The sequence below is a fragment of the Erythrolamprus reginae genome, chromosome 3, assembly GCF_031021105.1.
Source record: "Erythrolamprus reginae isolate rEryReg1 chromosome 3, rEryReg1.hap1, whole genome shotgun sequence".
NCBI lineage: Eukaryota > Metazoa > Chordata > Lepidosauria > Squamata > Dipsadidae > Erythrolamprus > Erythrolamprus reginae.
In genome coordinates, this window is record NC_091952.1 from 201,443,538 (window position 1) to 201,468,798 (window position 25,261).

Sequence of the window (25,261 nt, forward strand, 5' to 3'; positions counted from 1 at the left end):
GGCAATTAGGTTCAAGGCAATTTATGGGACATTGTGACATAACTAGCCAGGAGAGCAGGAGATATGTGGGATAGAAACAACATGCTGTTTTGCACACATTAGTATTACACAAATTGGTCCTAGAACTGCAATAAAAGCGTGAGCAGACAGCATCTGGCACACTGCCATTTGTTGCCTAATTTAAAGGCGATTCTCTTTTTTAAAGATACATTTTCTTTTTGGCTTGGCTTTTTGAGTTCCATTATGTAGAATGAATTCAAATAGAAACTAAGAGCTTGCCTAAGTCTAAGTAGCAGACTGCTATGCTCAGCAGGACAAAAAACACTTTTGGTTTTAATTTCCTCCTTATATTGTCAATTTATGACTAAGGCATATAGAGTTTATGGAGATTATTCCATAATGGATGCAGTTTAATACGGTACCTTTTTTAATATATTGGTAAGATCAACACAATCACTTTAGAATAATGGATATTGTATTAAAAGAAGAAAAGTATATATCTTGCCTGCCCTGTTTGCTAATTTAAAAAAAATGAATTTTCATAAAGATTCTAAAAGTGTCTGCAAAATCTGCACCATTTTACTAAAAATGTGCAGTAGGGTGTAAAAACAAATACAGATCATATAGTCATTATATTTGATGTATAGAGACAGACAGTACTGTAATGAATCAATTCATGAACTTGGACAGAGGGTTTTCTAGTTTTCTAGTTCAAATTTGCACTGATCATGGTAGCTTTGGACCTTACTGATTGTCAGCCCAGCTTATCTAGCAAAGTAATTGTGGTGAGAATAAATGTGAGGAGGACCCCACGGATATTTTCTCAACCTCATAGATGAAATGTAGGATATCAATATAAAAGCTTCCAGTTCTGCAATATCATCTTAAAATGCCCATTTCAAATGCTGAATACTTATATTTCTTTGTTTAGGTCTGTTCCATTGGGGCATATTAATTAGTCCTATGAAAGAATATCATACATGCTTGAGAACATCTCCATGCTTACTTGAAACATATATTTCAATATAAAAACAAGCACTTCTAGGGATTAAAGAAATTGGCCAGTGGAAGTGATGTGCCGGTGCCTGGAGGCTGTTGGGGCCTGGATGGGTGTCAACAGACTCAAACTCAACCCGGATAAGATGGAGTGGCTGTGGGTTCTGCCTCCCAAGGACAATCCCATCTCTCCGTCCATCACCCTGGGGGGGGAATTATTGACCCCCTCAGAGAGGGTCCGCAACTTGGGCGTCCTCCTCGACCCACAGCTTACATTAGAAAACCATCTCTCAGCTGTGGCGAGGGGGGCGTTTGCCCAGGTTCGCCTGGTGCACCAGTTGCGGCCCTATCTGGACCGGGACTCATTGCTCACAGTCACTCATGCCCTCATCACCTCGAGGTTCGACTACTGTAATGCTCTCTACATGGGGTTACCTTTGAAAAGTGTTCGGAAACTTCAGATCGTGCAGAATGCAGCTGCGAGAGCAGTCATGGGCTTACCTAGGTATGCCCATGTCTCACCATCACTCCACAGTCTGCATTGGCTGCCGATCAATTTCCGGTCACAATTCAAAGTGTTGGTTATGACCTTTAAAGCCCTTCATGGCATCGGACCAGAATATCTCCGAGACCGCCTTCTGCCGCACGAATCCCAGTGACCGATTAGGTCCCACAGAGTGGGCCTTCTCCGGGTCCCGTCAACTAAACAATGCCGGTTGGCGGGTCCCAGGGGAAGAGCCTTCTCTGTGGCGGCACCGACTCTCTGGAACCAACTCCCCCCGGAGATTAGAACTGCCCCTACTCTTCCTGCCTTCCGAAAACTCCTTAAGACCCACCTTTGCCGTCAGGCATGGGGAAACTAAACATCTCCCCTGGGCACGTTAATTTATACATGATATGCTTGTGAGTGTGTTTGCTATTACATGGGGTTTTCTTAAATCGTTAAATATTTTAATTAATTGCATTGTTGTGACTGTTTTACTTTTTGTGAGCCGCCCCGAGTCTTCGGAGAGGGGCGGCATACAAGTCCAACTAATAAATAAATAAATAAATAAATAAATAAATAAATAAATAAATAAATAAATAAATAAATAAATAAATAAATGTACAAATGTGAAATCAGCCCAATTTTAAATAGGACTTTCATATGCAAAAAGCTATTCACTCTGGAGCAGCAGAATAAAATGTAAAGCATGTTTGAGCAGCACAATTGATATAATTTCCTAAGAAAATTGTATAAATCAGTAATAAGAAATAGCTTTATGCTAAGTACTGTTAAGGAAAGGTAGATTTCCCCCCATCTTGAAATTGGTGATTAAAGGAAAAAGTGCTATATAACAGCTAATATAATATTGTTTGTAGCATTTGTTTTGGAACAGATGCAGTTTGAATTAAATGTGTCCCATTTGGTTCAGTGTGTCACTGCACATTCTTGTTGATTTATGAATCCCATATTTCCTTCATCCTCTCAGGTAGAATACTTAGTGTTGCCTGTTTAGTGTCAGTGAGAAAACAGTAGGCTCTGTGCTTGTGGCAGGAGGAAACAACCTTTGGATGCCCAAGAATTGCATACAACATTTTGGGTGGACTAGTGGGTTAGGCTTTGAAAATTTGAAAAGGTTCCTTGCTTTTTGTTTTTATATCAGATGCCTGCATTGAGGCTTATATCTATTTCTTGCTTTAACAAAGAGGAACAGGGCTTTCAAGTTACAGTTATCACTTCAGAATTATATTTTTTAAAAAAATCAGGGCCACATGTATGTTTACGGTCACAGTTTTCCTCCTCCTTATTTTAATAATTTTTCCATATATTTGTAAGATGCTATCTGTGGGAACACACACACACACACCCTTCCACCAATTTACAAGTTATAACCTGGTCAAAGCACACAACACTTTAATTTAAACCTGTTGGCAAGAGTTTTCTTAAAAAGCTCAGTCAAAATTTTATCTGGTATCCCTATTCTATCTACATATATTCTATCTACATATACAGTGAATGAGTCCTTGTTCGTATGCTCACTTGTGTCTCCCCGCGTCCTTCTCATAAATGTCACTCGATAGGTGCAAAAAAGGAGGACATTCTGCTGTATAATGAAGATTAATGCTGCTTAGGCACTTCATGAATCTGAAAGACTTGTGCAGTCCTGATGAACAACAGTGTTAAGAATTTAGCCTTTACCAGCTTCCTCTGTTGCTACTTCTGGAGAACAATGATGTACTTTACATATTATGCTAAGCTCTAATGTGATTTTGCCTTACCATTTTTGAGTGAACTCAGACAAATGTGGCCAATCATGTACACTGCCAGAATTCAACTAACTCAACTAACATAATTAAATGCAAGAATCATCATAACAAATGGACAATTCCAACCATGTTGATAACATTTTGAAATAGATTTGAACACCTTTGAAAAGTGTTCGGAAACTTCAGATCGTGCAGAATGCAGCTGCGAGAGCTATCATGGGCTTTCCTAAATACGCCCACGTCACACCAACACTCCGCAGTCTGCATTGCTTGCCGATCAGTTTACGGTCACAATTCAAAGTGTTGGTTATGACCTATAAAGCCCTTCATGGCACCGGACCAGAATATCTCCGGGACCGCCTTCTGCCGCACGAATCCCAGCGACCAGTTAGGTCCAACAGAGTTGGCCTTCTCCAGGTCCCGTCAAGTAAACAATGTCGTTTGGCGGGACCCAGGGGAAGAGCCTTCTCTGTGGCGGCCCCGACCCTTTGGAACCAACTCCCCCCAGATATCAGAGTTGCCCCCACCCTCCTTGCCTTTCGTAAGCTCCTTAAAACCCACCTCTGTCGTCAGGCATGGGGGAATTGAGACTTTCCCTCCCCCTAGGCTTATAAAATTTATGCATGGTATGTCAGTATGTATGATTGGTTTCTAAATTGGGGTTTTAAATTAACTTAAATATTAGATTTGTTTACATTGTATCATTATTGCTGTTAGCCACCCCGAGTCTGCGGAGAGGGGCAGCATACAAATCTGATTAATAAATAATAATAATAATAATAATAATAATAATATGTTTTAAATAGATATTTACAATAAATTCTTCCATATGATATCTATAAGTAAATAAAAATGAAAACTATATAATGTTTCTGAAGTTGAGAAGTACAAAGGAATTACTATGCCAGAGAGCTGCACTAGTATATTTTGACAATTGCTCACTGTGTTTTTGAATTTGTTTTCATTTGTGTTTTCCCAAAGAATAATGAAAGAAAGGAAGGAAGGGGGGGGGAACCATCTAGCATTTAGTGTTTCCTTGATAAGGTTCTTTGCAGGAGTGTCTGTGATTTATGAAGCCATAATATACCTCTTGTGTAGAAGAACGCGGTGGGAGGTAAGAGACAACTGGGTGGAACAAATCAAGAAAATAAAGTTCTTGTCACAAGGGGAAAACTCTTATGTGTCATTCACAGGTCTAATTCCTGTTAATCTAATGTGTGAAGTTTAAATGTATTGGCTGGTATTATATAAATAAATGTGTTTTTTATACAAATGTAGCTTTGAGGGTCTCTTTCTCTATGTAGTTTGAAATGCATGATTTTCTCTCCTATTTGCAGAAATTACTGCCACAACATGCTGTGTTCTTGGTGATTGCTAAGCACATGTGAATTGTGAGGGCAGAGTCTTATTTATGATAAAGGCCTACAGTATGCTGTAGAAATGAATGGTCGCTCCATCTAACAGATGAGTTATGCTATAGAAAACCTACTTTGTTAACACACTTCTGTGGTAAGTGATAGATTCTATTTGGTATTATAAGTATATATATTTTTTTCCACTAAATCAGTACGTTAGTGATTGATGCTACTGATTCTGGCTACTTTGTTTTGAAGATATAGAATGATGGGATGTTTTCAGCCTGTGATTAAATGTCAACTTCCTTGCTGAAGTCCTTGTTTAGCAATTATATTCTTGCACGCTGCTGTTATTTTTTTAGAGAATGCTACTTCTGCTACCTCTTCTTGTAAGTGTGAAAATAAGCTGCTCTTTTCCCCAGTTGAATTCTTGTCTTGTTAGTTCTATGTTGCAAAGCACTGGCTCTTCCTTGATGCTTGAAGTATATATACAAATGTAGATTTATGCAAAAACATGTAAGCCTGGTCCATGTTATAATCCTGAAACTTGCAAGCATTCATGTTGGTTTGGTTGCTTGCTTGCTTGATTGCTTGCAAGCAATGCTGAGAAGACTTTTTGTGATTTATTCATATGACATAGAAAATGAATTTTCTATGTCATATGAAATCCTGATCCTGAACTCCTCTGTCCTTGTTCTTCTCAGCAAGCTTTGTTGAAATGTTTAGAAAAGCTGTTGCATCATATTGACAAGGAGCTGTTTTTTTGTCATGAGCAAGTCCTGGTGGAAAATAAAATGGAGAGCTTCATGAATCCCTGCTGTTATTCCCTTTTGTGTTGTGGTTCAGCCTGAGGCTGCTCAGGGACCAGCTGCGTCTCTGCTTGCTCCATGCCCGGAGGAGGATGACAGCGCAGAGGAGGGGGTTGAACAGTCGGACGGGGGAGAGGAGAGTCAGGAATGGGATGAAGGAGAACAGCATGAGAGCCCCGGGGGGGGGGCCTCTCCCCAGCCAGTAGCTTGGAGTCATTAGGTGATGATGCACAAGCTGTCATTGACATGAGACAGAGACGTTCAGAGCAACGAAAGGAGCAGTTAAAGAAATATTATCACCATTGAGTTAGAAACAGCTGGGTTTGGGTGTGGTCCTCATCAGCAGGGTTTAAAAGGCAGGCAAGGCCTTGAAGCCATGTGGAGTGTTATCAATTGGAGTTGCGGTGACCTGTTTTGATTCTCAGCGTCTCTGATCTTGGCTTGTGGCCTAGCAGTTTGGAAGACTCGTGGGAGGCGTATGTTTGCTATCTACAGCTTCGTCTTGGCAGCAAGAATCTGGTATTGCTTCATGGACTATTGCCTTCGTGTATATATTTGAAGTTCCAGCGTTTTTCCTGTTTGTAAGGACATTTTCTGTTACCTGTGTTTTCCGTGAATTATATAAACTGCCTTTGCCTTTTACCAGTGTGTCTGGATTCTCTTTTTGGATTGGTATTGGCTTCTGGAGTGACCCAGACAGAACACTTTTGATACTTAGAAAAGAGAAGTAATTTGCTACAGTACTTATGGAGTGGTATGGAGTCATTAAAAAAACCTATTGAATTATAGAATGCTTTATTTGTCCAAGTGTAATTAGACACACAAGGAATTTATCTCTGGTCCAGAAGCTCTCAGAATAGAATAGAATTTTTATTGGCCAAGTATGATTGGACACGCAAGGAATTTGTCTTGGTGTATATGTTTTCAGTGTACATAAAAGAAAAGATACATTCGTCAAGAATCATAAGATACAACACTTAGTGATAGTCATAGGGCACAAGTAAGTAATCAAATCACATCAGGAAAACGGTCAATATATAGAAGCTCTCAGCGTACATGCAAAGCAACAGAGTAATAATCATCATCATACCAATAAGAGGAGATGGTAGAGAAGTTGAGAAGGACAATAATAATAGTACAGTCATGCAACATGGGCAAATACAGTGGTACCTCTACTTAAGAACTTAATTTGTCCCGTGACCAGGTTCTTAAGTAGAAATGTTCTTAAGTAGAAGCAGTTTTCCCATAGGAATCAATGTAAAAGCAAATAATGCGTACAAACCCATTAGGAAAGAAGTAAAAACTCGGAATTTGGGTGGGAGGAGAAGGAGGAAGAAAAGGAAGAGGAGGACAGACGCTGCCGAAGGAAAAAGGTGAGGCGAGGGGAATAAAAAAAAAATCTAAAACTTTAAGGCTTAAAAAAAAAGGGATTCTGAGGCGACGAGAAGGAGCATGCGCCTCCCATGCACCTGGCGCGAGGCTGCCTCCCATACACTGCGCCAGAGAGTCACTGCCAGGGAGAATGGCAGGAAACTGGCTGGACCTTCATGCCTCTCTCAAATTTCCTGGGAAATATTTCCGGACTTGGGTTCTTAAGTAGAAAATGGTTCTTAAGTAGAGGCAAAAAAATCTTGAACACCGGGTTCTTATTTAGAAAAGTTCTTAAGTAGAGGTGTTCTTAAGTAGAGGTACCACTGTATGAAGATTAGGTGTTCAGCAGAGTGATGGCCAAAGGGGAAAAACCTGTTCTGGTTTCTAGTTATTTTGGTATGCAATGCCCTATAGTGGCATCTTGAGCGGAGGAGTTGTAACAGTTTATGTTGTAACAGGTTGTGACAACCTCCTTCTGACCCTCAAAATATACAGGTCTTCTATGGAAGGTGGGCTAGTTGCAATTTTTCCCTCCTGCAGTTCTAACAGTCCATTGCAGTCTGTACCTGTTATGTTTAGTTGCTGTATCAAACCAGACAGTTATAGAAAATACAGATGACAGACTCAATAATTCCTCTTAGAATTGCTCCTGGGCAATCTGAACTTCCTAAATTGGCGCAGGAAGAAATTTTGTGTGTGTGTCTTTTTAATGATGGTTCTAATGTTAGGTGTCCATTTCAAATCTTGGCAGATCTAAAACTGAATATAGTAAGAGGTGATAGCATAGGAGAGTTCCTCCTAAAACCCACCCTTATCTCTATAGTTTTAAGCATGTTTAGCTCCAGATTGTTCTGGTTACATCACCCGGCCAGTTGTTCAGCCTCCTGCAGACTCATTTCTGCTTCCAATGAGACCAATGACTCTTGTATCACATGCAAACTTCAGTACTTTAACAGAGGAAACTTTAGAGATGCAGTGAAGATTTAGAAGGTTTAGAGTAATGGATAGAACACGCAGTGTCAGAAAATTAAGAATATACTATACACCATAACTTGGGGAGTTCTTACTTTAGAGCAGCCTGTCTCAACCTTTGCAGCTTTTAAGATGTATGGATTTGAACTTCCAGGATTCCCCAACTGGCATGCCCTTGCAGAAGTTGAGAAACACAGTCTTAGAGGATCACTTGCTGCAGCTTATCTATTACTCTTTTAGCATCTGCTAATGCTATAGGAACCTTATCTCCTTTGTCTCTGGATAGCGATGGTTATGCTTTTTCATGCATTTTTTTCTCTGTTAGATTTTTGAAGCATTGATACAATAAGTAATGATTGAAAATAATCTGGGTATATAATATGCGGAAGAGCTGTCCCAAGCTCAAAGCTTCACCCACCCTTTGTTGCTTTGAAATAGCTTATGGCTGCTAGGTGCTATTAAAATTTAGTTTGCTGATATTCAAATGTTGCTTTCCTGACAATAAAGAAAGAAAGTTATCTTTCAAAAAAAATCACAAGGGACAAAACCCTGGTTTTCGTCCTTCACATTTATTATGATTTTATGATTCTGACAATTTATTCTTTTAAATCATCTTAATTTTTTATTTAGTACATTTAGTACATTTATTTGAATTTCTTGGACTGTTTTCCCCTCTACATTTGTAAAATATATGACATGAGTTTATAAATCCAGAACTTATTTTGTAAATGGGTTGTTCCCATTATAAAAAAATGTTTTATATTTCATATTTAAGGAGTTTAAAATGGAAAGGGGAAATGTCTTTTCTTTCTCCCACAGGAATAAAAGCATTTTGCCAAAAATCTTATTCTGAAACATTTTAGAGCAGTACAAAAGAAATTTTCTACCCTTGCCCCTTTTACCTAAGGTGGCTGTAAAAATTGTTAATGCAAATGATGTATGTCACTTTCTGTTGTGTGATGCTAATTGGAAATGGATCACTGCAGTTTATGGGGCAGTTACCCCTTTCAGTGCCCAGTGAATGGCCTGCTTTGAATGATGCTACCTCATTGATTTCCTGACCTCTTTTGCACCAGAAGAACTGAGAAGAACTAAAGATAAACATGGAATTGATGTTGAAGTTGACATAATATCTGTGAGCAGTGAATTTACATGCATGGGGAAGTAGAGCAGACCATTATGAAATGGTGTTTTCTTTGCCTTTTACATTTCACGCTTCTGCTTTGTTCCCTCCAGAGAAATTGAACTCAAGATCAGTAATTCAAAAGTTTGATGTGTATAGTAGTTGAATTGATCTAGAGACCACTAAAGTGGGGAAAGACAAGATTACTATGTTTGTTTATGGCAACATCTGATACCATCCTAAATTTTTCTTTCGTTTTTTTTGTTCCACAGGGAGATTTTAATTACATATCTACATAACCTGTATTTCCCTATTGAAGAGGTACATGTTCTATTTCATTTTTATATTACGGTAGTTTATTGTTTTAATTTTAAAAAAAATCTGGAGTTACTAAAATATAATTTCTGGACTGTGTACAAATATAAAAAGTTTGAATCTTTTTCCATAATTTTAAATTTCAGTGACTTTCTCTTCACTAATATTGTGGGTGATATGCTTAATATTGGGGAAAACATGCTTAATATTTGGAAAAAAAGTATTGCTTTAATGCAACATAATTCTAACTGCGGTACAGTGTGGCAAATAGCCTTATTTGTTTTATCTTGAAATAATTGTCTTCATTAAAGCTGGATGGTGTATACTGTATATCTTCTTTTAAAAATGTTAAATCACTATTAATAATATTAGACTCTGATATTAAGTAAACTGTACATAGTCATATAATGATCTAGACTTGGTTTTCTACTTCTGTTTTTTACATTTGGCTTTTCTTTAAGAACAGACAATTGAATATTTTTACATTATTTTCACACTTAAAGTTGAAGTTCACATTTAAAGCTATTTTTAAATAGATTCAGATTGGATTTATTTTTAAATTTTTGAACAACCTTTTAAGGACGTTTCTAAAAGTGAAATGCAAATAGGAAATATTGGATAAATCTTTTTGAATCTTTTTATTACGTTACACGGTTTCTAAATACTCACTGTACAATAGGATAGCCATTGAATGCTTTTTCCCTCATCAGACACTTCTGTAAAGGTGTGATGTTGTTTTACTCAGTAGGATGTCATTTGGTTTCTTTGCACTTCAAAAAGATCTAAGGTTACTGATTATGACTTTGCTATTTCCTGTTTAATTGTTATGTACTTAAAAGGACTTCAAGTTTTAAAACCACATGGTGAAGGACACAAGTATAAATCCTTCAGACTTGTAGGTCTGTAAAGTTGCAATATCTTTTTCCATTGTACTTCTTTTAATGATTTATATAATGACATTTGATGTGCATTTTTAACTCTACGAAAATATCTCTAAGGAGAGGCAGCACTCACATGGAGTGTGAAGTCACCACTTTCTTCTACATGCACAGGAAGAAAAGGCTCCCTGCAAAGAGATGATCCCATGCATTGTCCTTTTTCTTCTTCAGAGGAAATGCAGAAGAGGAATAATCCAAAATCAGAATAATTTGTACAGCAGAACGTCGGTAGCATAATCCAAAATCAGAATAATTTGTACAGTAGAACGTAGGTAGCATAATCCAAAATCAGAATAATTTGTACAGCAGAACGTCGGTAGCATAATCCAAAATCAGAATAATTTGTACAGTAGAACGTAGGTAGCATAATCCAAAATCAGAATAATTTGTACAGCAGAACGTCGGTAGCATAATCCAAAATCAGAATAATTTGTACAGTAGAACGTAGGTAGCATAATCCAAAATCAGAATAATTTCTACAGTAGAACGTAGGTAGCATAATCCAAAATCAGAATAATTTGTACAGCAGAACGTCGGTAGCATAATCCAAAATCAGAATAATTTGTACAGTAGAACGTCGGTAGCATAATCCAAAATCAGAATAATTTCTACAGTAGAACGTAGGTAGCATAATCCAAAATCAGAATAATTTGTACAGTAGAACGTAGGTAGCATAATCCAAAATCAGAATAATTTCTACAGTAGAACGTAGGTAGCATAATCCAAAATCAGAATAATTTGTACAGTAGAACGTAGGTAGCATAATCCAAAATCAGAATAATTTCTACAGTAGAACGTAGGTAGCATAATCCAAAATCAGAATAATTTGTACAGTAGAACGTAGGTAGCATAATCCAAAATCAGAATAATTTCTACAGTAGAACGTAGGTAGCATAATCCAAAATCAGAATAATTTGTACAGTAGAACGTAGGTAGCATAATCCAAAATCAGAATAATTTCTACAGTAGAACGTAGGTAGCATAATCCAAAATCAGAATAATTTCTACAGTAGAACGTAGGTAGCATAATCCAAAATCAGAATAATTTGTACAGTAGAACGTCGGTAGCATAATCCAAAATCAGAATAATTTGTACAGTAGAACGTAGGTAGCATAATCCAAAATCAGAATAATTTCTACAGTAGAATGTTGATGGCTTGTCCATAAGTTTATTGATGATTGATGATTTATGGCCACTGCTGTGTCCCAGGATCCTGTGAGGATATTTTAAAACCACCTGACAAGCAAAGTCAGTGGGGAAGCCAGATTCGCTTCACAACCAGGTTACTAACTTTTCAAATGCAATGATTCATTTAACAACTAGGGCAAAAAAAAGGTGTAAAACGGGGCAAAAGGCACTTAACAAACTTCTAAAACAGCAAATAAGACCCTCCTACTAACTAAATAATCCTGTGTGGTATAAATACACAAGACCTTATACTCTTTCAGCATAGTGACATTTTGTGTGAAATTTTCTTTCGGAATAACATCTGAGAAATACAATACAAACAGAGGTGAACTTCTCTTTTCATGTAATAGATGGAAATGTATTCAGCAAGCTGACTACAATGTTGATGAATACTTTCATATCATAAAAGTGTAAAGATTTTGAAGGTAACATACAATTCTACTTAAATGCATTGTTTTGGTAATTAGATCTTATGAATTACTTATCCAGTTGCCCCAAGAAAACAGAATCCTTTCATAGTGATTAGGAATTAGTACATCTCCATGCTTTATGGCAATGGTTATTGTTGATCTACCCTTAGTGTCTTCCTTCATAGTTTGGTGATTTGTACACTGGTAACAGGCAAGCTGCTGTGAGAGGTAGGTGATGTTGTCCTGACTTAAAAGGTTTAGTTTAAAATAGGAGGGAACTAATTTCAACCTACCACCAAACACGAATTTCCCCCACCCTAGACTGCTGCTTCTATAGTGGCAAAGAACAGAGAATCGGATGGATAATCCTCCACTTGGGCTTTTGGTTGTCTGACCACTTGCTTCAGCTCCTTGGAATGTGGCTTCTCTTGATGTTATCCTTGAGAGAATGGCATCCTCAGTAGCTGTGATCTAAGGTCTAAACAATTCCATTAGGATTGAAAGGCATTCAAAACAAGTGTTTTGTTATGCAAAGGAATGCAAACAAAACCCTCTCTTTGAATAATTGAACAGCTGTGTCTTTTTCAAGATGTAGTTGGTTGCTTTGAAAGAAGGTTGCAGTGTTCCTGAACTCATCCAAAACACTGCTAGCTGATCAAGATTAAGTTGCCCATTCATTCCAAGGTTATGGACCTTGTGATTTTCTCCAACAGAATCAAAGAGCCACTCCTCAAAATGCCTGCAGCAAATATGATGGTTCTCCCTCTGTTGTGTATTTGACTTTTTTTGAATTATGAAGTTTATTAACCATTGTACTGCTACTAAGTTACAATTAAGAAGACATGTATTTGAAAGGCTAAAAAAATGGTTAGGTTGCCTTTATGAAAAAGAGACCAAACATAGAAATAGTTGAGTTGACAACCACCATAGAGGTGAAAATGTACAAAAACATCATCTGTCACTCATTCAGCGTCCATTCATTTGTAATATATTGAATGAGCAGCACTGAATAAAACATTATCCTTTGAAAATACTGACTACGGTGGTGAGAATACAAGCTCCAAATAATGAAGAAGTCAGACACCTTAATCTTCATCAGATTGAATTCTGTCCTATTAAATATAATACATGCTCTGTGTTTTGTGATGTAATAACTATAAACACTTAAAGGTTATTTATTTACCAATGTTCCTAGTGACAGTTTAGAAACATAGAAACATAGAAGTCTGACGTCAGAAAAAGACCTCCTGGTCCATCTAGTCTGCCCTTATACTATTTTCTGTATTTTATCTTAGGATGGATATATGTTTATCCCAGGCATGTTTAAATTCAGTTACTGTGGATTTATCTACCACGTCTGCTGGAAGTTTGTTCCAAGGATCTACTACTCTTTCAGTAAAATAATATTTTCTCATGTTGCTTTTGATCTTTCCCCCAACTAACTTCAGATTGTGTCCCCTTGTTCTTGTGTTCACTTTCCTATTAAAAACACTTCCCTCCTGAACCTTATTTAACCCTTTAATATATTTAAATGTTTCGATCATGTCCCCCCTTTTCCTTCTGTCCTCCAGACTATACAGATTGAGTTCATTAAGTCTTTCCTGATACGTTTTATGCTTAAGACCTTCCACCATTCTTGTAGCCCGTCTTTGGACCCGTTCAATTTTGTCAATATCTTTTTGTAGGTGAGGTCTCCAGAACTGAACACAGTAACTATCAGAGTCCTTTTATTTCTAAAAAGCCCTGTTTTGTTTTCCAGAAGGGTGTTCCTCCACTTTGGGTCTCTAAGAATTGAAGAATAGAGGGAAATTTAGTGGAGCCTTCTGTAACAATTCTACATGTCACTTCCCATATTGTTCTGGAGGGCTCTAAACCCATGGAACAAAAATACAAAGGACTGGAGAGAGAAAGCTGGTCAGAAGTAATCTACATCCTCTTTTTCTATTTTTATAGCAACCCAGCATGCTTTAATTGATATGTTGAACTCAGTTGATTGATCTCAGAATCCAACCCCCTTTACAGTATTTTAGGTACCTTAAATGCTTCACTTGATAATGCTGCTTGTATTGATATGTACAGTTCAATCGCATTTGCTCCCTGGGAAAGTAGGCCAGATTTTTAATCTGAGAATTGGTTTGAAAAGCTGTTCTTGAGCCAATTGCTTGGAGAAAAGTCAAGGCAATCCCTAGTACAGTCCTACAAATCCATCTAGTCAGTATTAAACTCATTAAATTTAATGGGGCTTATTCCCTTGTAAATGGATATTATATTTCCCCAAGGCTAATCTTTTTAAATACGGGTAGTTAGGCATTCATTCTAGCATATTTTAGAGGCAAATTAAAATTTTACAGCAGGATTGGCAGCACTCTTAAAGTCTGAATCAAGTTTTAGCCCGAGCCAATTTACATAGTATAGAACTGTAGGGCTATGCATCCAAGGAATGTTAACTGGAGGAAGAGTGCCTTACTAACATTGAGATAATGTAATATGTTTCCACTGTTTTCCCAGTGGATTTAAAGAATCCTAGATCAAGAATAAAACTGGCCAATTTAGATTAATAGGATACTATTTTTTCACAATCTGTTGTTGTATCCCTTCCTTTTAATTATGCATTTAGAAGTTGCTGAGAGAAACTGTCATTTACATCAATATGGAATATAAAGTGTCTAGTGAATGTATATCACTTCTCCACATTAATGGGAGTGGTTGAAATTCTAAATTTCTCAGAGTCATCATTTCTCTTTCTGTGAAAGTAGCCACAGATACTATAGTGAACTTTTTTTGCTGCTTGTTTTGCTTTGATTTATTTTCTTGTGTATATTCAATTACTGTAGTTTATAAACCAGGGATTATAGTTTAGCATATTGAGAGAACAAATTATACTCTATTTTATTAACTGAAGGTTAGTATTATGTGTGAATCTAATGTATCACTCTTGTTTTACCAGCTATACATACATATACAGTATACATACCCCCTTTTCAGAGGATAGTTTGCTGCAGTCAGTAGACTCGATCAAAACACTTGGTTACCAATATTTTTATATGTAAACCTATTGAATTTGATGTTGCTTCTATTAAGAGCTTCTTGTGTAGGAAGATGCCTGAAATTCCTTAAGTCCACATCATTCTAAGGAGTTTGCAGATGAAATTGCTTTTAAATTTGACAATATTAATGTGTACTGAAAATGTTAATTGGCCTTTTCTATCTGTTGTGGGTTAAAAAATTAATTGTGTGGGGTACTTTTTTTGTTGAACCTGGACATTCACATGTTTGGTGTAAACCATCAGTGAAGAGTAACTGTGAACTTCTAGTGGTCCTTGTTGTTGCAAACTGTTGATCTGACAAGGTTTCTCTGTAGGTTTTTTTTTATTTCTTCAAGTGAGGGCAGAGCTGCATGTGCCTGCACAGTTCTTCAAAGCCCAGCTGACGTGTGTGTGTGTGTGTGTGTGTGTGTGTGTGTGTGTGTGTGTGTTGGGGAGGGGATGGGGATTGGCATTGTTTCTGGGAGCAGGCTATTTAACTCCTTCATGCCTTTTGCTTGCTTTCTTGGATAAAGAGATTTGAGCCCAAGAAATTGTTTGACTTGGTTGATTGCTTAACTAAGGCATTGACATCAGAGTAAAGCGATTAGCAGCTGTTTCTTCCTTCTATTTTCTTATCGGACAGGAATTCTGTATGACTACATTGAAAGGGGAAATACTGGAAAATTGGCATGGTTCATGATTGTAAGTTCCCCGGAGTCCAATTTTGAAACAGAAGAAAGAAAATACTTTTTTCATAGTGTCCAAGAAAAAAATGTTGAGTTGCTGGGGGGAAAAATCTTTGCATTTTTGTTGGTTCGGTTTGCATTTGTTTTTACTAAAGTAAGTATTTAGTGCCTGGAATTTGTGATATTTGAATTCTGCTAATGTGCTGATCCGACATTTCCACTGAGGTTCATTGTGCAGTGTCAAGGACCTTGCTTGGTGCCAGAATGGATGTGGGGTGGTTTGTTTAAGGAGCTAAATCAAATTATCTACAATGTTTTTAAAATGCGGCATTGACTTTAGAATGTGTTGAGTAATAAGGAGCAAGTCCATGTTTCAGTGATTTAAAGCAGGGGTCCCCAACCTTTTGGATCTCAGGGACCACCAAGGTCATAATTTTAAATCCTGTAGGCCATCAAATTCATAATTTTAAATCCCACGGATCCTAACTCATAATTTTAAGTCTGGCAGATCACATATGATTTTTTTAAAAAAAGATAAATTCACTAGTAAAATAATGATCAGAGAACTTCCGTTTTATTAATGTGAAATGCACCTATTTAATATAACAAAATTATAAATGCTTACTTAATTGTAACATAATTGTAAATGCTTATTTAATCATAACAAAATATTTAGAGATTGTTTAATTGTAACAAAATTATTAAAGTTAGTGTAATTATTACAAAATAATTGAAGCTTATTTGAGGGTGGCTTGCTGATGTTGGGAAAGTCAGTCCCATATTCCAGAGCTGTAGCAGAGCGAGTTCTTGTTCTTACCTTCCTATTCCCATCACTATATTGAAGGTGAGCTTTGCGCTCAGCCTTAAGAATGGGGGCTGGGCAGGGTGATGGGCAATATGGCATTGTGCTCCCGCACATGGATTGGATTAATTGCCCTTGGCCATATCTGGCCCAGGGGTTAAGATTTCTCCATGGACCACCAAAATTTTTTCATGGACCGCCAGTGGTCTGTGAACCACTGGTTGGTGACCTAGGATTTAGAGCAAGCACTCTGAAGGTTAAGTCTGTTTTTAAATTTAAAGAATCAAATGTATTTCAAGTACCTGAATGATCCATCCAGTCATGTCTGGCTCTTGGCAATTCTATGGACCAGATCTCTCAACATCTTCTGATCTCGCACTACTTTCAAGTAACTACATAAAACAACATAAAACTTATGACAATAATACACAACAGTGCTGTTTGGCTGTTTTGCATTATAATCCCCAAAAATCCTATCCAACATATCTAGTGTTTAGGGTTTTGTAAACCAACACATCTGAAGAGCATATTTTCTTAGTTTATGTTAGGTATTATGTTGGAGTGGAGCATACAGTAAGAATGTCATTATAGAATTAATCCTTCATTGTAGGATTTGAAAACTGCATGTATATTTTCACTATTCCTGCCCGGAGAGGGGCGGCATACAAATCTAATTAAAAAATAAATAAAATAAAATAAAATAAAATAAAATATCAATCAATCAATCAATCATATCCTGAAATAAACAGCTGCCTTTTAAATGAGGCAGATGCTAATTCTCTCTCTACATGTATTTGCTGTGTGCTTTTTAAACATAATTGCAGGGCCTCAAGCCACTTTATACTCCAGTTTAAATTGCTCCCAGGGGATGGAGATCTCACACTCTCTCTCTGAGAGGGAGAGAGGGAGCAAGAGCTTTTCATCTGAAGTGGCAATCTTGGGTAAAGAATTAACCCTTTCTTTTGCACAATTACCCAATCCATATAACTCTCCCCAAGTTCCTTTTAAATGTGTGCACATGCGATTTAGCTGTAAACCTTTTTTTTATTTTTATCTTTACCCAAATGATGAAGCCAATAATACACTACAGTAATGTGGTAAAAAGCCCAACAGGATTCTTGTAGTATCTAATTCAACCAATACATTTTATTAAAAAGCATAAAGTTTCATGGGCTGCAGCTTACTTCACCAGATGCACAAAATAGTAATACAGGATTTAAATTTTATCAGATCCCTGATTTTTTGTCACCATAGATTAATGCAGTTCTCCTCCTCCAATATCTGGTAGGATCAGTGCATCTCATGAGTGCCCCGAGTCTTCTGATAGGGGTGGCATACAAATCTAAATAATAATAATAATAATAATAATAATAATAATAATAATAATAATTATTATTATTATTATTATTATCTACAACATGATTTGTTGTTGGACCAGCTTTGCTCCAGTTATTTTATAAAAAAAGACAATTCAATAAATATATGATTCAAGAAGCATGAACAATTTACCTGGTTCCTTGCTATTACTGTAATCTTACTGAGTTAAATCCTAACTCTTTTGAGAATTGAAATCCAGGTGGAAGCAAACGAAGATTCCTTGTTACCAATACAGTGCTGAAAGGGTTTATAACTTCTGTGTGGTTGATATAATGTCAGAATGGACAGATCAGCTGGGACTTACATGATTTTATTTTGCTTATTTAAGAATCTTCATTTTGATTATTTTAAATTAAAATTTGAAAGTTTTTCCCTCTGAGTTTATTGCAATAAAATGAAAGAAAAAAATTTTATTCACACTGTTAAAGTCATTATTCTTGGTGAACTATTTCAATCACTCTCAGTGGACAAAGACTGGGAATACAGTCAGTGTGAAGTTGCGAAGAAAGAAGATATGTTTCAACTTCTTACAAGCTTAGAATATTTGGATCTCTATAAATATGAAGAATATTAAGAATCCATGAGGTCTATATCTATATAGATATAATCTTCGGTAGGAAATTAAAACACGAGATTCTAAACTTGACTTTTGATTGAAAGATTATGATCCCGCTATATAGAATGCTGGTGAGACCACATTTGGAATACTGTGTTCAGTTCTGGAGACCTCATCTACAAAAAGATATTGACAAAATTGAACGGGTCCAAAGTCAGGCTACAAGAATGGTGGAAGGTCTTAAGCATAAAACGTATCAGGAAAGACTTAATGAACTCAATCTGTATAGTCTGGAGAACAGAAGGAAAAGGGGGGACATGAAACATTTAAATATATTAAAGAGTTAAATAAGGTCCAGGAGGGAAGTGTTTTTAATAGGAAAGTGAACACAAGAACAAGGGGACACAATCTGAAGTTAGTTGGGGGAAAGATCAAAAGCAACATGAGAAAATATTATTTTACTGAAAGAGTAGTAGATCCTTGGAACAAACTTCCAGCAGACGTGGTAGATAAATCCACAGTAACTGAATTTAAACATGCCTGGGATAAACACATATCCATCCTAAGATAAAATACAGAAAATAGTATAAGGGCAGACTAGATGGACCATGAGGTCTTTTTCTGCCGTCAGACTTCTATGTTTCTATGTTTCTAAGGGGAGCAAAAAAATTTCAGATAGGTGAAATTTTCATTCCCATGCCTCCTTTCATGCCTCCTTTTTGTAGTTCTGGGAAAAGGCTATCAAGCAGAACATTCACCAGAAAACAGGGAAAACAAAACAAAACAAAATTATAACGCACCGCCAAATCTAAATAGTCATGTTATCATGGCATAGATAAACTTGAAAGTTCACTTGGTCCTCACATCTTGCTTCAGGCTGCTTTTTTTTTTGGCAGTGACTCCAAAAGAGTATAAAGACTACCATAAACCTTTGCTGTTGTTCCCAGGCCTGCTAATATAGGTTTCTAAAGATTCTTGTCTAACTAGCCTTCTCTGGAAACAGATCACTCAGAAGTGAAATGTTAACTGCAAAGATTAATACATGAGTCTATTAGGAGGGTAATTTTTCATTCAAGAAGAGAAAAATGACTATAACAGACTTAGTTTTTGTTTTTTGTAATACTTTTCTACATGCAAAAATGTTTTTATTCACATTTAAGTTGCTGTGGATACTTTTGTGGCAAATTTATCACCAGGCATTTCTTGATTAAATATGCATAGAGTTTTCCTCTATGCAGTTGTTATGTCTAAAATGTAATCATGTTTTTTATTTTTATTATTAAAGAATGTACTCATAACTTTCCATCAGTCAACATAATAGGTTGAGAGTTTTTTTAAAAATAAAGCTATATGCACTACCGCAAACAAAATAAAATAATGAAACAGTTGTAAAAACTGATATAACTGTACAACTTGTGCTAGTTATTGTTCTGAAATTCGCTAAAGAAAAAAAAAATCCAAATAAGTTTTATAAAGGAAGCATTCTGTATCTATAGAAGAAGAAGAATTTTTTCACCTGTCACATTTGCCTTGGAGAAAGATCCTGATCTCTTTCCAAGTCTTGCTTTGAATAATGTATAGAAAAATATTGGTAATTAGTATAGACCCCTGGTTCCCACATCCGACAGGGGGGCAATTGGAACCTTGTTTAAACCTAGTTAATGGCCTTTTAGGCTTCCTCCGCCTGAGTAGTTTACTTTTTGAATAATAAGAATTATATGTCATTGAGGGGGGGGAGCATGGCCAAAAAAAGGTTGGGAACCACTGGTATAGACAAAGCAGTGCTTGTCTAACATGTACAGTGATGGGTTCAGGCACCATTTTTGGTAGCTGCAATTGTTTGTGTATACACTGATAACTTATGCACTCGAGACAAATTCCTCGTGTTTCCAATCACACTTGGACAATAAAGAATTCTAATCTATATGCAAAATGCTTATGTCATTTAGGGGTACTTGGATATTTCAGATTAAAGGGGGGGGGGAGGTTTTGGCCACAAATATCATTTAAGCATGCAAGAACATTCCCAAACAATGAATGCTTATTATGGAAAACTGCAATCTCAATTAGACTAGATTATACTCTGTGGCTCAATAATAAATATTATTGCATACTTCAGAAAGTATTTAGATGAGTTTTTTGTAAAGCAATGATTCCTGTACATGCCCCCCCCCCCAGCGAACCTCTCTCCATGTGTTTCAAAGCACATATAATTTTTTGATATATTCAATATCATTTTATAAGCATGAACAGATTGCTTTGCTTCATCTAGATTCTTCTCAGTGGCTTCCATTTAAGTATTTATTTATATTTAATTTATATATCTGCCCATCTTACATAGATGACTCTTACATATCTGCCCATTTTACATAGATGACTTTGGATATCCATGGGATATCCATAGGCTCACCTGCGTGTCCACGTGCAATTTTGTTACCTGCCCAGGTGCAGTAGCAGAATTGCACTGGACTCCACCAGCACTCAGAGCCACGGGGTCGAGCACACGTAACCGTTCCACCTTACCAGCCCACCTCTGGACCTCTCCCTCCTAATCAATTGATTCTGAAGAAGATTATTGGATGAGAAGCGAAATGGTTTTTTTTAAAAAGTCCAGTTGCCTTTGGGACTTCCTACTCACAACTAAATAATGTGTGAGCATTAATATTAAAACCTAATCCTTGTGTAAAGATAATTATTTCCAGTAATTAATGAAGTGTATGTTTTCTACCTTGCTATTCCTGGAAGTGCTTGAACTTGTCTGATTTTAGTTTTGCTGAATGACTTGCAAGATGAAGCTTGTTTAGCTACTCTAGGCTTTCTCATTGTTGGAGTCTGAATGCCTGCAATCAAGCACTGTGTTTGTAAGGCTCCTTCATCTGTTGGAACCCATTATTCTTTTCAAACAATGACAAGCTGATGGTGAGAGCTATAGGCTGGTGATAAACAGAACTAAATTCAAGAACTGAAGTTGCCAAGATGAGAGCAATGGTTGAAATCACAGGGGTCTTACTAATAAAGCAATAGCAAAATGCATTGCTAGTAAATAATATCATAATATTTACTCAGTATGAACCATACATATATACACTCCCTTTTCCTTTGTCCTATTTAGATCATGCCACTTTTTAGAAGACTATTTTATATCAGTGATAGTGAACCTATGACACACCTGGCACAGCTGGCACGCAGAGCCTTTGCTAAGATGAGCTCTACTGTGCATGCGCACCTCCCGTTGACCAGTGATTGTTGAGATGCGTGGGGGTCACAAGCGGGAGATGTATATGCATACGTGGGGAGGGATTACACAAACATGCATGGGGGCAGGGAAGCAGGGGGGATGCAGTGGCTCACCCACAGCCTGTTTTTGGTCCCAGGAAGCTGCAGGGAATGCTACTAGGCCTAGATGTGGGGGGGTCATGTGTGCATGCGCTCAGGAAATGGGAAGCATGGGGGGGGGGTCACGTGCGGGGGCAGTGGGGGGTCAGGTCAATGAAGGGCTACCAAAAGTTTTACTACCACACTGTGGCCGTGGCTTATGCATTTTCTTTCAACTTTCATTGCAAATTGGGTGCTCTGGGATGGAACTCCATTTTCACTATCAAACTGCGTCCCTCCCCCATCTGGGCAGCAGCCCACCCCTGGGTCAAGTGCACATGCAGGGGTGTACGCATTGTATTATGGGGGCTGGCACACTTGCGCTTTCGGCACATGACGAGGAAAAGGTTAGCCATCACTACTTTATACAGATCAATTTCATAAAATCTATATTTTGAATGAAGTCAAATTTTTTACATAGGTTTCCCCCCCCAAATAAACATATTACAAAGAGTGCCGGATGATTAAATACTAGCTTTGAGAGCTTGTGAGATAGAGTACTGACATTTTTTATTGACCTATTTCAGAAGTGGGTTGTTGTTGAACTGGTACCGACTCGCTGGTGAGGTCACAATGCCATCTCTTTTTTTAAAAAAAATTAATTTTTAAAAATAATTTAAAAAAAATAATTTTCCCCTCCCCCCTTTTTTGCACATGAGTTTCTGGCACTGTGCATGTGGTTGCTATCTTGTTTTCAGTTTTTAGAAGGGGGATTTTTTAAAAAAAATTAGGGGGTGGGGTAGGTTTATTTTCCAGGTTGTTTTTTCCTTCTGCACATGCACAGAAGCTGGGTTTCTAGCATCGTGTGTGCGGTCAACATCTTGGCTTTTGGAGGTGGGGGTTAATTTTCTTTTTGAATTTTTTACTGGGTTTTTTTTTCGCCCAGCAAATGCGCAGAAGCCGACTTTGCGGCACTGTGCATGCGGTCACCATCTTGTTTTTCGGAAAAGGTTGTGGTATGATTTAATGCAGAGTACTGATTTAATGAAAATTGTGTAAGAAATCTGTGTTTATGAAACATAAAAACAGCAACAGTAATTCTCCTCCAATCTGCATATATTTGAACTGTCCTTTCAGTGAGATATGACTGGTGGCTGGATTTAGAATCTGGTTTAGCATAATCAGCTAATCTCCACTTGGTTCTTTTAGATTTGCTCAAACGGCACAATGGTCGGTTGGGTAACCATTATATTTGTTTAACTGCTGTAAAGTAAGTTTCTACCAATAGATTCTTACCATTAAATAGCAATGGCAGAAGAGTGTTTCATCATCCATCATTTAGGCTTCTCCCTCCCGCTGTCTCAGCTGATAGGCAGATCTGCTGATGTTTTTAGTCGGTAAGAAGAGATCAGGAAGCAGGAAAGATGGATCAAAACAGACTCTGTCCTGCAAGGAAATCAGAAAACTGTTTTGTCAAGGAACTTCTTTGTCAAGGCTGCCACAGATTAATTGTGCTCATGCACACACAACATTTCCACTACTTGGGAAGACTAGCTTGTCACCCTTCTGATTTGTGACAGGACAGGAACTCCAAAGAAAAAAGACTTAATTGTCCTTACCTTGCAGTTTTCTAAGCATCTTTGAGGGTATTTAGAAAACATTCATCACATCATTTGGCTCAATCCACGATTGTTCAAAAAAGACTGTGGATTGATTCTAAGGAGGATTTCCATTCCAAGCATCTTTAAAGGAACTAAATCCTTTAATCTTTGAGAAATGGGGGGGGGGGGAGCATTGCTTGTCTTTTTTCAATACTATTCTTACCATTTTAAAACGTGAAATTAAATAATGCCATTAAATAATGATGCAGAGAGAAGATGGGTTTACAATAAAGTAGCAACAGAGAAGAATTCACATTAAGCAAGTATCTAATGGATTGTAAAATAGATGTTCAATGAGATGTTATTATTTAAACCATACAGAAAATAGACGCACTACAGTAGTCCCTCGCTATACCGCGCTTCACCTACTGCGGCTTCACTTCATCGCGGGTTTTCAAGAAATATTAATGAGAAAAATCATTCGCGGATCTTCGCTGGTTTGCGGGTTTCTGAGGAAGTCGATCGGCAGATTTAAACAGCCCGCCGAACCTGATCGGCAGGTTTAAAAAAAATAAAAAATCTAAAATTGTAAATACTGTATTTAAATACTGTACTGTATCTAAAATAAATACTGTGTGGGAAGGGTTTATAAACACTTAAAACAATGAAAACTTACCAAACAATTACAATATAAATACTTAAATAAGTACTATCAGTCGATAAATTCCACATCGCGGATTTCACCTATCGCGGCTGGGTCTGGAACGTAACACCAGCGATAGGTAAGGGACTACTGTATTTCAAAATAAGTTTTTTAAAATCAGAAATGCCATGCTAGATTCTGTACATTTAGAATGCAACTTTAAAAAAAAAAAAAATTCAAAATTAAAGTTTGAATAAAATGCAATTGAATTGTTTGCTTTTAGCCAGCTGTGAGTACTCCCTACTCTCTCTCCAAAGGAGAACATTGTGTCTGTTTTCAAATGGAGAGTTTCCAGTTTAACGAGAAGTCTGCTACATGTGTTAGGTGTACACTCTTCAAAAGCATACAGAAAGAATATTAACCTCTGTTATTGAAATACAGTGATACCTTGTCTTACAAACTTAATTGGTTCCGTGACGAGGTTCTTAAGGTGAAAAGTTTGTAAGACGAAACAATGTTTCCCATAGGAATCAATGGAAAAGCGATTAATGCGTGCAAGCCCAAAATTCACTCCTTTTGCCAGCCGAAGTGCCCATTTTTGCGCTGCTGGGATTCCCATGAGGCTCCCTTCCATGGAAAACCCCACCTCCGGACTTCTGTGTTTTTGCAATGCTGCAGGGGAATCCCAGCATCGCAAAAACGAGCGCTTCGCTGGCAACGGAAGTCCGGAGGTGGGGTTTCCCAGCAAAGGGAGCCTCAGTGAAATCGCAGCATCGCAAAAACACCGAAGTCCTCGAAACCCCACCTCCCGACCTCTGTGTTTTTGTGATGCTGCGATTTCACTGAGGCTCCCCTCGCTGGGAAACCCCACCTCCGGAATTCCATTGCCAGCGAAGCGCCCATTTTTGTGATGCTGGGATTCTCCTGCAGCATCACAAAAACACGGAAGTCCGGAGGTGGGGTTTCCCATGGAGGGGAGCCTCAGGGGAATCCCAGCAGTGCAAAAACGGGTGCTTTGCTGGCAATGGAAGTCCGGAGGCGGGGCATCCCAGCGGCGGTGGTGAGTTTGTAAAGTGAAAATAGTTTGTAAGAAGAGGCAAAAAAATCTTAAACCCTGGGTTTGTATCTCAAAAATTCAAATTCGTTGTAAAAATGTAAAATAATATAAAACTATATTTTACATAATATTTACACAAAATATCTAATAAGCTGTAATAGGTTATATGAATCTATAAATCAGAGTTAATTGGATTATGTAATGCTTTAGCTAGCATGTGCGGAGAGGGGCGGCATACAAATCTAATTAATAATAATAATAATAATAATAATAATAATAATAATAATGGATAAATACTGCCTCCTGAGATGTGTTTTTTAACTTCCCAAACTAATTCAAATCTTAGATTTCTCTACGGGTCCCCCATCCACGTGCTAAATAGGCCCAACAAACGTTCCCTAGATGCAGAGAAACAACCAATTCAATCTTCTTTTCCTACTTTTGCCTTCAACATTTCACTCGAGGTGAGT

At 37.4% G+C, this 25,261-nt stretch overlaps 1 protein-coding gene across 8 annotated transcripts in view; it reads left to right on the forward strand.

The window, feature by feature from the left end:
• GREB1L (GREB1 like retinoic acid receptor coactivator) overlaps positions 1-25,261 on the forward strand; it is a 211,239-nt gene that overhangs the window by 47,051 nt on the left and 138,927 nt on the right. For all 8 annotated transcript variants that reach the window (XM_070747610.1, XM_070747613.1, XM_070747615.1 and 5 more), the window contains 2 exons: positions 4,584-4,755; positions 9,149-9,197. The gene's annotated coding sequence lies outside the window, so the exon portion shown is untranslated. Of the gene's footprint in view, positions 1-4,583; positions 4,756-9,148; positions 9,198-25,261 lie in introns of those variants that run through there.